The sequence below is a fragment of the Somniosus microcephalus genome, chromosome 12, assembly GCF_052327205.1.
Source record: "Somniosus microcephalus isolate GS21.2 chromosome 12, FLI_Smic_1.0, whole genome shotgun sequence".
Lineage (NCBI taxonomy): Eukaryota > Metazoa > Chordata > Chondrichthyes > Squaliformes > Somniosidae > Somniosus > Somniosus microcephalus.
In genome coordinates, this window is record NC_140998.1 from 200,985,368 (window position 1) to 200,999,393 (window position 14,026).

General features: G+C 46.7%; 1 pseudogene; it reads right to left on the reverse strand.

Moving 5' to 3' along the window:
- Positions 1–3,635: 3,635 nt before the first annotated feature.
- Positions 3,636–14,026, reverse strand: part of LOC147109892 (guanylate-binding protein 7-like) — a 44,615-nt pseudogene continuing 34,224 nt past the window's right edge.

Genomic DNA, 14,026 nt, shown 5'->3' on the forward strand with positions numbered 1-14,026 from the left:
ACACCAATTTCTTTTTTGGGCTTATCTACCGATCTTTGCAAGTATATAAACGTTGGGCAGATTTATCCGAAGCCTGACAAATGTTGACTTCCATGGAAAGTAAAATCGCGAGTGGTTCATAACGGGCGACCAATCTGATATCACCCATTTCACACGATCAGCAAGAGTTAAAATTCCCACCCTTGTACCATGAGATGGCCGAAAATTCCAGCCACTCGCTTACTGCTCCCAATGATTTCATGGCCACCTTTAACGATCATTATCTGGGCATCTCAGCATAATTCCCGAACTCTGCGTGATCTTTAAGGAGTAGATATTCCAACAAGAGGGAAGGGTAAGGAAACCAAAGCAAGGGCTCCTTGGATGACGAGGGAGATAGAGAAGATGAAACAAAAAAAAGGGGGAAGACGACCAAATTCAATAAGTTGAGAGGGGATGTGAAGATGAAAATACAATTGGCAAAGAGAGAATATCAGAGTAGAATGACATTTAACATAAAAGGGAACCCAAAAATTTTCCACCAGCATCTAAACAGTAAGTGGGTAATAAGAGACAGGGTGGGGCCTATTAGTGACAAAGAAGGAGATATATGCTTCGAGGCACAGGGCAAGGCTAGAATACTCAATGAGTACTTTGTATCCATGTTTACTAAGGAGGTGGATGCTGACAATATATCGGTAGAAGTGGAAAAGATAGAAGCAATGGAAGGGGTGAAAATTGATAGACAGGGTGTACTAGAAAGGCTGAGTATGCTTAGAGTGGACAAGTCGCCTGGTCCATATGGCTTGCATCCCAGGTTACTAAGGGAATTGGGGGAGGAGATTGCAGAAGTGCTTGCCATAATTTTCCAACCTTCCCTAGATGCAGGGGGAGGTGCTCAAGGATTAGAAAGTGGCAAATGTGACACCATTGTTCAAGGTAGGGGGTAAGGACAATCCTAGTAACTATTGGCCGGTCAGTTTAACATCAATGATGGGTAAAGTTTTAGAAGCAATAATCAAGAAAAAAAATTAACCGGCATCTGGTGAGGTTTAAGCTAATTAAGGAGAGCCAACACGTGTTTGACGAATCTAATTGCATTTTTTGATGAAGCAACAGGATTGATGAAGGGAATGCAATGGATGTTGTCTACATGGATTTTTGGAAGGCGTTTGACAAAGTACCACATAGAAGGCTGGTTAACAAAATTGAAGCTCATGGAATAGGTGGGTCAGTGGCAGCTTGGATAAGGAATTGGCTTAAGGGCAGAAAATAGCAAGTTGTGGTAAATGGCTGTTTTTCAGATTGGAGGATGGTAGACAGTGGTGTTCCCCAAGCGTCAGTGCTGGGGCCATTGCTTTTTTGATATATATAAAAATGACCTGGATATTGGAATACAGAGTAGAATTTCCAAGTTTGCTGAGGATACCAAACTTGGGGGTGTGGCAAACAGTGATGATGATATCAATAGGACATAGAAAAGCTAGCAGAATGGGTAGGCAAGTGGCAGATGGAATTTAATACAGAGAAGTGTGAGGTGATGCATTTTGGCAGAAGGAACAGGGAGAGGCAATATAAGATTAATGGCACAGTTTTAAAGAGTGTGCAGGGACAGCAGGACCTGGGAGTTAATGTGCATCAGTCCCTGGAGGTGACAGGATATTGAGAGAGTGGTTAACAAAGCATATGGGTTCTTGGGCTTCATAAATAGGAGGTATTGAGTACAAAAGTAGAGAAGTTATGCTGAACCTTTATAAAGCGCTGGTTAGGCCACAACTGGAGTATTGCATCCAGTTCTGGTCACCACACTTTAGGAAGGTTGTGAAGGCCCTTGAGAGGGTGCAGAAGAGATTTACAAGGATGATCCCAGAAATGCGAGGGTATACATTTCAGGAAAGGGTGAACAGGCTGGATATCCTTTCTCTTGAAAAGAGAAGGCTCTGGGGTGACCCAACAGAGGTCTTTAAAATGATGAAAGGTTTTGATAGAGTGGATACAGAGAGAGTGTTTCCACCTGTGGGGAAGAGCATAACTGGAGGCCATCAATATAAGATAGTCACCAACAAAACCAATAGGGAAGTCAGAAGAATCTTCACCCAGAGGGCGGTGAGAATGTGGAACTTGCTACCATGGAGCAGTTGAGGCAAATGGTGTAGATGCATTTAAAGAGAGGTTAGATAAGCATATGAGGGAGAAGTGAATAGAGGGTTATGCTGATAGAGTTAGAGGAGGAAAAATGGGAGGAGGCTCCAATGGAGCATAAACGCCGGCATGGACTGGTTGGACCGAATGGCCTGTTTCTGTGCCACATATCCTATGTAAAATCGAGTGGCTCTCTGTTGTCACTCTTGCCCCGAAGCAGACTACCCCCCCTTGCTTTTGCTAGGGCTTAGGTGGCCCTTGGCTCGGGTAGGAGACTCATTAAAATGCTAATCTGGTTCCTTTGATGTACATGTCCCCCACCCAGTAAACCTTATCTGAATAGAAAGTAAAATGTAACTTTTGATTTTATCTTTGACGCCTGAAGGAGCAGGGGTGCTCGTCTGGGTCCCAACAGGAAAGGATGTAATCCTACTGTCCCGGTACTCACCCAAACCCACCCCACTTTCCTGACTGCTTGTCCAGGCCATCCGATCTTCACTTGCCAGAGGCCAGCTGCCTCTTCAGTGCTATTTAGGGCTGGCTCCTAGTCGCAGGAAGTAAATGAAGCCGGGTCGTTCTTCGAACTAACTGGCATCAGAAACACAGACAAGAAAGTCTGAAAAAAGTCCGAATGCATTTCTAACTTTTGCACATGGGGGGGGGGCATATAAAGGCATCTCTCTCCAATCAAAATGTGTCACAATTTGAGCAACATGAATGCAGTTCAGCTGACTTCCTTTCTACTTATAAAACTGTCGACTCCTGTCCCTATCTGAAGTGACCAGAACACCACTTCATCACAGTTCATCATTTACCAAATACACCAGAGTGACCTACTGGCACAAGTTGTGTTACACCCGATAGAAGAAGTGGACTTATTTTTACTCTCCTTTCCCCTGTTAATCATTCTCTATCTCACTCCTATACCCATCTACCCAAACTAGGATAACAGGTCTTATGTTGCTAGTGGATAATATACCCCATTGAGGGAAACATGACTGGAAAATTAATCCAAGCGCTTCACTATGCATATTTCCAGCCTTTAACTTGGACGTGCATTCAGTTTTAATACAGAACCATTAAACATGAGACTTTGTCAGGTCGTATTGAAAATAAATGAAACTTCATGAAATAAAAGTATAGTTGTAGATCATTTGAAGTTTGGCAGGGACTATTACCATTTAAAGCAAACTTGCCATCGCCTTGTACAGCAAGGTACAAGATACATTTCTAGATAATTCAGTCAGCCATTCATTAAACACCATGCCTCGCCTAGGCTACACTAGGATATCATTGGGATGGTCCTCGATAGATTAAGTGACGACAGGTTGCTTAGCAAGAATAATTTTTATTTTATACAAACTGTACTATAAAGGCATTTTAGTTTTACATCAAAAGTGCTGTTGAACATTTAACCACGTGAAATTTGCCACCGATTGAACACAGTGAAACCTTTGCTTTAGAGCTTCGTCCATTTGAACAGGAATCCAAATATTTCAATCTTTACGAATGGACTATTCTCCATCTGCACCAATAAAGCCAGTGGCGAGCACCTTTGCCGCATTGAATATAGAATGCAAGATCCCCATGAAATCTATGGCACTTACAAGGGTGCTAGCCCGCGTCTGCTGCTCCTGGTCCTTGAGCTGTTGAATTTGCTCTTCCATCAGCTCAGCTTTTTCCCGGAAGCCCTTTTCCAATACCGCCTGCTGCTCGGTCATCAGGCTTTCCAGGGCCCGCTCCTGTTCCTTCAGCATTCCCTCCCTCTCCTCCAGCATTTTCACCTTCATCTGTCGAAGATTCTCTGCGTTGGTCCTTTGCTCGTCCTGCCTCAGCTGCTTCAACTTCAACAGTTCCTTTTCCCGAGCCTTGTTCAGCTGTTCCATCAGGGCCGCCATCTCCATTTCACCTTGGTGGTGGGAAAAGAGGCTAGTTACAGGCTCATAACCAGCAGTAATCAGGCTCACCCATCACCCCTGTGCTCACGGCCCAACAATGCCTCAGTTTCAAAATTCTCATCCCTGCTTTCAAACCGCTCCATGGCCTCGCCCCCTCACCGCCCCCACAATGTTCCCCAGCCTACAACCCTCCGATGTCGGTGCTCCACCAATTCTGGCCTCGTGAATCCCCAATTTTTAATCACTTGACCATTACTGACCCTGCCGATAGCTGCCTAGGCCCCAAGCTCTGACATTCCCTATAAACATTTCCACCCTCCAGGTGGCCATTCGGACCATCTTGCCCGTTTTGGCTCTTTGCTCGAGCTACCCAATTAGCACCTGGTCTTAATATACCCCTATAATTTCCCCTTGAAATATTCATCTAATTCCCTTTTGAAAGTTTCTATTGAATCTGCTTTAATCACCCTCAGATGGTGCTTCCAGATAAAGACAAATCACTGAGTAAAAAAATGTTCACTCATGTTGCCTCTGGTTCTTTTACCAATCACCTTAAACCTGTGCCCTCTGGTTACTGACCTTTCTGCCACTGGAAGCAGTTTCTGATTTAATTTATCAAAACCACTCTATTTCAAATCTCCTCTATCAAAACCTCCCCCGTCTTATCTGCTGCAAAGGAGAACCACCCCAGCTTCTCCACATAACTGAAGTCCCACATCCCTGGTGCCATGCTGGTAAATCTCTTCTGCAACCTCTAAGGCCTTGACATCCCTCCTAAGTGGTGCTCAGAATCAGTATCCTAGCAGAGGTTTATACAGTGTTTTATAAAGGTTTAGCATAACCTCCTTGCTTTTGCACTCTATGCCTCTTATTAATAAAAGGAGGATCCATGTGCTTTTATAACAGCCTTCTAGACTTGTTCTGCCACTTCAAGTGTATGTACTCCTCCAGGCTACATTAAAAGATTTCTGTAAGCAAACTCAAGTCTCACTTCCTGCACCCCCCCTTAATTGTAACTTTGTATTGCCACATTATTCCTACCAAAATATATAACTTCACACTTCTCTGCGTTAAATTTAATCTGCCATGTGTCCGCCCATTTCACCAATCTGTATGCCCTCCTGAAGTCTGCTTCTATCCTCTTCATTGTTTACTACATTTCTGAGTTCCATTTCAACTGCAAACTTTGAAATTATGCCCCCTATACCCAAGTCCAGGGCAAAATATACATCAAAGAGGGCGGTGGTCCCAATACTGTCACCCAGGAATACCACTGTATACTTCCCTCCAGTGTGGAAAAACTTACCACTTTTGTTTGAGACAATTAAGTATCCACATGGTCACTCATTTTAATCCCATGGGCTTCAATTTTGTTAACAAGTCTATTATGTGGTACTTTGTCAAATGCCTTTTGTATGTCCATAAATACACCGCACTACCCTTATCTACTCACAGCACTCCGTTACAAGAATTCTATCAAGTTTGCGAAACACGATTTTCCTTAAACGATCCATGCTGACTTTCATTCCATACTTATCCAAATGCCACACATGAAGCCTTTTAACATGTTAAAGGAGCAATATTCATGCAATTTTTGGTTGCACATCCAGATCGTTGGTCAAGTGATGGATGTTTGGAACAGATTTCTTGATATTTGCACCTTTCAATTCGATAAGATGCGATAGTTCTTGACTGGCGCTCGAATGAGCACTTCACACGCTCCAGAAATATAGGGAATTCCATTGTCCAATCAAGCTAAACTCATACTTGCACACTTCTCAAATGCATCACATACAAGAAACTAATGTGTGTGCAGCCATTTTGAGTACAACAAGATTTCAGACAGTGACAAGGTGACTAACCGTTACCCTTGTTAATGGACTGGACTCTAGGTGAAACAGTGCATGGTATTCTAAAAATAAATTACATTTCCTCACCGTGTTTTACTAAGTGTTACAATAGCCCACTTGCGAAATCCGCAGCAACCGAAATGTCAACCTTAAAGTACCGTGAAGTAAAGATTGAACGAGGTTAACTGAAGACTTTGAAAACAATGTTAATCTGAGCATCACACTGAGGAATCCTGCAGGTGAAACTTTACCACATTCCGACAGTAAGAAAAGCAGAAGAAAGGCAACGTGTCCTTACTGGCCAACTTCTTCTCCGATTCAGACAGCTTCTTCTCGGCCTGCAGTATGGTGTCCGCCTCCACCTACTTCCTATTGAGAAAGTCTGTGAGGACCAATTCAGCCTGTTTTGAAGCAAATGAGTGATTTCAGTTACATAGAGGCTAGAGAAAGTTGGGCTGTTCTCCTTAAAGCAGAGGTGGTTAAGGGGAGATTTAAGAGAGGTGTTTAACACCATGAATGATGTGGAGAGTAGATAACAAGGAGGGTCAGTAACCAAAGGACACATTTACAATAATTGACAAAAGAGCTAGATGAAGGAAGATTTTAATCAGAGTGTTATGATCTGGAATGCACTAGCTGAAAGGATGGAAGCTGATTCAATAGTAACTTTTACAAAAGGGAATTGAATATATTTGAGAAATCTGTAGGGCTATGGGGAAGAAGTGGGACAAATGACAGCTCTTCCTGTCCTGCATTATTTGATTCCATGTAAAGGCTGGTACTAAAAGCTAGACATATTAATATATTGGTTACTATACTGTGTGGTGCTGCAACGCATTTTTGAAAAATCGCATGTCGCAGGACCAAAAATTTAGGGGGAAAAGAAAGATGGATAGAAGTGCAGAGACCAAGATATGAGGTGAAAAGTTGTAAAAACACGAGACCCTGGGTTTTATTAACGTAGACAATGTGCAAAAGCGAAGGTAAATTTAATATACAAGATGCGCTTAGACTGCTGGCCAGTACTGTGGCCTTTGTTTTAGGATAGATGTCAAGGGAAGAGGTGATTGAAAGCAAATACCAGATGAGGGCATTTAATGTTCGAGGAAAGAATGGAGAAGTTAGAGCTCTTGTCAGCAAAAGACGGCTCAAGAAGAGGGCTCTTCAAAATTGGTGGTTAAGGTTAAATGGGAGAAGCTGGGGAGAGAATTCTTAAAGGGACAACCAAAGGGCATAAATTATGAATGTAGAAGAAAAACAAAGGTCAGAAAAAGACCAACTGTTCATCCACCCCGTCTCTTTAGACATGGTGAAACCCACATTTACCATCAAGTCCCTTCACAATCTCCGTTCCAGTCACCAGGAAGAGGGAGTAGAGCTGGAGGCTTCAAGGGGAGGGGAAAGATGCTCAATAGTCCCACCTGACACTTGCGTACCTTCTAACCCTCTCCAGGGACTCTCCCAGCTCCTTTTTGAAGGCTGTAGATACCCAACTTTAGATTATGTTGATCAGTTCCCAAAGTTGCACAATGCCCTTAAGGAATTTTAAAATTTAACCCTGCTCTTCTAACCCTAACCAGTTCAACGTAAGCCAAACTTCGTTTTGAAAACACAAATTCAAGTCTCAGTCTTCGCTTCTCAAATGAAAGTAATCCTCCCAATTCCGAGAACCTATCTTTACAATCAATGACCCCCAAGATTGGAGAAACAATCCTAGTTGCTTTCCTCTAGAACGTCAGTGCTCAATATTCCCCACTGTCACGGTTCAGGAGCACCAACACATGCCTCCCACCACCAAACTTTTTTTTTGCAATCTCATTATTTTTTTTAAGTAGTGTATTTCTGCAAAAAAACCCGTGGTTGGAGCTGATAATTAAATATGCTAATTAGCTTATGTTTATGCCAATTACTCATACTGCAAATAACAAAATTGTTAATTTGTCTAACTGATATACACATCAGACCCACTGTTGATAAGTTGTCTTTAATTTGAATCAGGATCAAGTTGACAGCTAGATGCCGTGCGCAAATTGTTGAAGATGGTGGGGCATGTTGAGAAAGCGGTTAAAAAAGCATATGCGATCCTGGGCGGGCTTCATAAAGCGAGGCATAGAGTTCAAAAGAACGTTATGATCATAGAAACATAGAAGATAGGAGCAGGAATAATCCATTCGGCCCCTCGAGCCTGCTCTGCCATTCAATGAGATCATGGCTGATCATCCAAACTCAGTACCCTGTATCTGCCTTCTCCCCATATCCCTTGAGCCTTAAGAAATATATCTAACTCCTTCTTGAATATATTTAATGAATTGGCCTCAACTGCCTTCTGTGGTAGAGAATTCTACAGTTTCACCACTCTCTGGGTGAAGAAATTCCTCCTCATCTCAGTCCTAAATGGCTTACCCCTTGTCCTTAGACTGTGACCCCTGGTTCTGGACTCCCCAGCCATTGGGAACATCCTTCCTACATCTAGTCTGTCTAGTCCTGTTAGAATTTTATAAGTTTCAATGAGATCCCCTCTCATTCTTCTAAACTCCAGCGAGTATAAGCCCAATCGACCCAATCTCTCCTCATATGTCATTCCTGCCATCAACCTTTATAAAACACTGGTTCGGCCACAACTTGAGCATTGTTTCACAATTCTAGGCACTGCACTTTAGGAAGGATGTGAAGGCCTTAGAGAAGGTGCAGAAAAGCTTTACAAGAATGGTTCCAGGGATGAGGGACTTCAGTTACGTGGATTATGTAGAGAAGCTGGGGTTGTTCTAATTAGAGCAGAGAAGGTTTAGAGGAGATTTGATAGAAGTGTTCAAAATCATGAGGGTTCTAAACAGTAGATAGATAAACTGTTCCCATTGGCGGAAGGGTGGTGAACCAGAGGAGACATATTTAAGGTGATTGGCAAAAGATCCAAAGGCAACATGAGGAAAAGCTTTAAGCAGCGAATGGTTAGGGTCTGGAATGCACTGCCGGAAAGAGTGTTGAGGCAGATGGAATCGTGGCTTTTAAAAGGAAATTGGATAATTACCTGAAGGGTAAACATTTGCAGGACTACGGGGAAAGGGAATGTGATTGAGACTAGCTGAAGTGCTCTTGCAGAGAACGGGCACGGGCTCGACTGGCAGAAAGGCCTCTTTCTGTGCTGTAACGATTCTATTCCAGCAGAAGTTGCCGAGGTGAAGAGGCTCCAGAGAAGACAGGCTTAAAAATCCATTAGAGTACCAAATCGACAAACAAGACGCTTCTCAAGAGAGCATAACAAAAAGATTATCTGGTCATTTTCACATTGCTGTTTGTGGGACCTTGCTGTGCGCAAATTGGTTGCGGTGTTTCCCACATTACAACAGTAACTACACCTCAAAAGTACTTCATTGGCTGAAAAGTGCTGCCAGACTTCCTGTGGTCGTGAAAGTAGCTATAGAAATGCAAGACTTTCTTTGAAGTGCGATATGGTAGCTTATTGTTCCCTTGTTTAATTAGTCAGAAATAAGATGTACCAAGCCATGCTCATCCAATGTATGCCCTGACACTAAATGAAGAGGTTGCCCAGTAATGTACGCGGATACCCTATTCAGGCCGCAAGGGGCGCACCACTCGTGGGTTGTATGATCCCAAAGGTAGATATCAAGCAACGTCAGTCATTTCCCATAAACAGCGACTTCAGACAGTTTATGGAAATGACTGGAACACCCACCATGTTCGGGAATCAAAGTTGCACGGTGCCTTAAATATCATACTAAAGCATCGCATAAACGATAGTATTCCGAGCTTTATTCGGCAGGATCCCAGCCATATACCCCAACACCTTATAGGCTTTTTCCAGTGGCCTCACTGCACGACCCGTGAACCTCAAGTGCTTCGTCCAACACAAACTCCAATAGAGCTGGCCGTTCGAACTGTTGAACTCATTTTAACTTCCCATTTGTCGTAAAAAAAAATTAAACTTCAATTGTATATTTTTTCCCGAATGATCACGGCTGAGGAAGCAAGTTCACCACAGATAATGTGAATAGCAGCGCCTTCCACGAAATACTCACAGAAGCTACATTAAGCCGATTTCCCCACGCCCCCCCAACCCCGCGACTTATATTTTGTTTACAAAAGTCTTAGCCACCACACTAGCTTTTTACCTTGATTCCCTTCCCAGGGGCAGTGGTAGTTGGACACCATCGCGTCCCTGTCCTCGACGTCCTCGTGGAGCCTCTGACCTGTTAAGACCTGTATTCATAGTTCTCTTGCATCAATCTGTTTAAACTCGTTAGTTTGACATTAAAAACCTTTTTGATTGATTGCCTGCGTCGAACTCAATCTCTAGATAGGAATTTGACCATTCCTACATTGGTGACCTCGACTTTTGTGAACGGATTTCGCAAAAGGAACACAGCATGGCGGCAAACACCGTTTCGTTGAAGCTGCCCCAGTTCTGGGAGCAACAAGCGACCTCGTGGTTCATCCAAGTTGAAGCCCAGTTCGCCCTGAGAGGCATCATTGAGGATCAGACCCGATACTTATACGTGGTCTCCGCACTCGATAGCTCTACCGCCTCGCAATCATCAGTCTTCTCGAGAACCCCCCTGCGGACCGCAAGTATGAGACCCCCAAGGCGCGGTTGCTACAGGTTTTTGGGCTCACGAAATCAGAGCGCGCCCGTCGGCTGCTCGATATGTCCGGGATCGGGGACTCCAAACCTTCCGAGCTGATGAGCCAAGTGCTCACCCTCCTCAGCTCCGAACCGGAATGCTTTCTCTTCAGAGAGTTATTCCTCAGCCAATTACCGGAGCAAGTGCAAGCGGCCTTGGCGAGATCCGAGGTCGAAGACTGCGCAGCGCTTGCTGCCGAGGCAGACAAAATATTCGCAGTTACGCAACAGTGCTGCGCTGCCACGAGGCGCTCATCCCCCACAGACGCTGCCCCAGCCCCTCAGCCCATGGGGCTGTGCTTCTACCACGCGCGGTTTGGCGTGAATGCGAGATGTTGCCGCCCTCCCTGCAGCTTCTCTCAAAAAAAACACAACTCCGTCCAATGAAGAATGGTTCTAACGGGTGCCCCGCGGCCGCGATGGCAATCGGCAATGTAGGCAAGCTGCTCTTCATCACAGATACCCTCTCCGGTCGTCAGTTCCTGTGCGACACCGGAGCGCAGCGCAGCATTCTACCTGCATCAGCGCTTGATGTACAGGCTGGGAGGCACGGCCTCCCCCTCGAAGTGGCTAATAGTGGAGCTATTCGGACCTTCAGCAGACGGCGGGTCCAGGTGTGCTTCGGCGGCCAGCGGTTTTTCTGGGAATTCGTTACGGCCAAGGTTTCGCAAGCCATTCTCGGTGCAGATTTCCTGTGCACCAACGGCCTCCTGGTCGATGTAAGGAACCGACGGCTGATCAACGCGGCCACGTTTCACTCTATCCCTTGCCACCGTAGTAACAGCATGTCGCGCACCATCTCCTGGGCTTTCCCGACTCCGAATGAGTTCGCTCGCCTGCTAGGCAAATTTCCAGACCTGACCAGGCCCACGTTCTCCTCCACGGCCACGAAACATGGTGTGGAACACCACATCACCACCACCGGCCCCCCGGTCCACGCACGGGCCCGGCGCCTCGAACCTGGCAAGCAAGCGGTCGCGAAGGTGGAGTTCGCAACAATGGAACGCTTAGGGATTCTTCGCAGGTCGAATAGTCCCTGGTCATCGCCTCTTCACATCATACCGAAACCTGGCGGCGGATGGCGGCCCTGCAGTGACTATCGGTGCCTAAACGACGCCACCACTCCTGATCGATACCCGATCTCCCACATCCAGGATTTCTCTGTCCATTTGGCAGGAAACACCATTTTTCCCAAGGTTCACCTTGTCCGAGGCTACCACCAGGTCCCGGTGCACCTGCAAGACGTCCAAAAGACCGCAGTCATCACCCCTTTCGGTCTCTTCGAATTTTTAAGGATGCCTTTTGGGTTGAAGAACGCCGCCCAGGCTTTCCAGCGCCTCATGGACTCCGTGCTGCGGGACCTCAAGTTCCTTTTCGTCTACTTAGGCAATATCCTCATTGCCAGTCCTAATAAGGAGGAACACATCTCTCACCTATGCACCCTCTTTCGACGCCTCAGCCAACACGGCCTGATTATCAACCCAGCCAAGTGTCAGTTTGGTCTGCACCAAATAGATTTCCTGGGACATCGCATTACCTCAGAGGGAGCGGTTCCTTTGCAAGTGAAGGTAGAGGTGGTGACATCCTTTCCACACCCGCAGAACATAAAGGCCCTGGAGGAGTACCTCGGCATGGTAAACTTTTACCACCGATTTGTGCCTAAGGTAGCCCCTGTACGAGGCCTTCAAGGGCAAGTCTGGCAAGGATCCGGTGGGCTGGACGGTTGACATGGACCGGGCATTCACCGACACCAAGAGCGCCTTGGCCAATGCGACCATGCTGGCGCACCCGCTACCAGGAGCCACCGTCGCCCTCACCGCCGACGCGTCAGATTACACAATTGGCGCCGTTCAGGAGCAGTGGGTGAATGGGACATGGCAGCCGTTGGCATTCTTCATCCATCAACTGCGACATAACGAGCGAGCGTACAGTACTTTCGACAGGGAGTTACTAGCCCTTTTTCTGGCCATCCGCCATTTCCGGTTCTTGTTGGAAGGACGTCCTTTACCGCTTTCGTCGACCATAAGCCACTGACTTTTGCCATGGCCAAGACCACCGAACCGTGGTCATCTCAACAACAACGTCAGCTGACATACATCTCCGAATTTACCACAAATATTCAGCACGTGACCAGTAAAGACAACCTGGTGGCGGATTGCCTCTCCCGCGCGACCGTGCATGCGGTCCAGCTGGGCATCAACTACGCCCTCATGGTAGCAGACCAAGTTTCAGACCCAGAAGTGCAGGCTTACCGCACCAACACCACTAGCCTCCAGTTGGCTGACATCAGGTTCCATTCGGCTGGTACCACATCGCTGTGTGACATCTCTGTTCGGGACCCTTGCCCTATTGTGCCGGTCGCCTGGTGCCGCAAGGTGTTTGATGCCATACATGCGTTGTCACACCCAGGATTGAAGGCTTCTCAGAAGCTAATGTCATCTAAGTTTGTTTGGTGGGGCATGCATAAAGATGTCCGCGACTGGGCCAACACCTGCGTGGTCTGCCAAAAGGACAAGGTACAGCGCCACGTCAAGGCTCCATTGGCCACCTTTGCAGTTCCCGAGCGGCAGTTTGACCATGTTAATGCGAACCTGGTAGGACCACTTCCACCTTCCCATGGTTTTATGCACATCCTGACCATAGTAGATCGCACCACCAGGTGGCCAGAGGCAGTTCCCCTGTCATCTACTACTTCAGCGGATGTGGCCAGGGCATTCATCTCTTCATGGGTTGCCCGTTTTGGAGTGCCTGCTGACATCTCTTCGGACCGGGGACCGCAGTTGTCCTCCACACTCTAGAATGCGGTGGCTCAATGACTCAGTGTCAAATTACACCGCACCACAGCCTACCACCCGCAAGCGAACGGTCTGTGCGAACGTTTCCATAGATTGCTTAAGGCTGCACCGAGGGCCAGCCTCCAAGACGCTGGATGGGCAGACAAGCTGCCGTGGGTCATGTTGGGCCTTCGCACGGCCCCCAAGGAAGATCTTCGCTCTTCCGCGGCAGAGCTCATTTATGGTCAGCCGCTGCGAGTGCCAGGGGAATTCCTGCCAACACCAACGGAGCCATGGTCCGCCTCACGCCAGCTTATCAGCCACCAGGAAGCAGCCAGCTGTTTCGCACCGGTTCCCACATCGCATCACGGGTTTCAGGGCTCTCACGTTCCAGCAGAGCTGAAACAAGCCGACTACATGTTCATCTGCCACGATGCTCACCGGGATCCACTCAAGCCCCCATACACTGGTCCTTTCCGCGTGTTAGAGGCAGGAGACCAAACCTTCAAGGTGGATGTCGGTGGTAAACCGGACCACATTTCGGTCAACCGTTTAAAACCGGACCTTGACCGTCCGGTCGAGACCGCACATCCACCGAGATGAGGTTGGCCGCCCACCGTTGTCACGGCAGAACAAGTGCAACCACCTGCCAGACCACCCGCCATCCAACAGCTTCCACTTCGGGAATACAGGAGTCGTTCTGACAGGCTTGTCAGACCCCCTCACCGTTTGACTTTTTCCGTT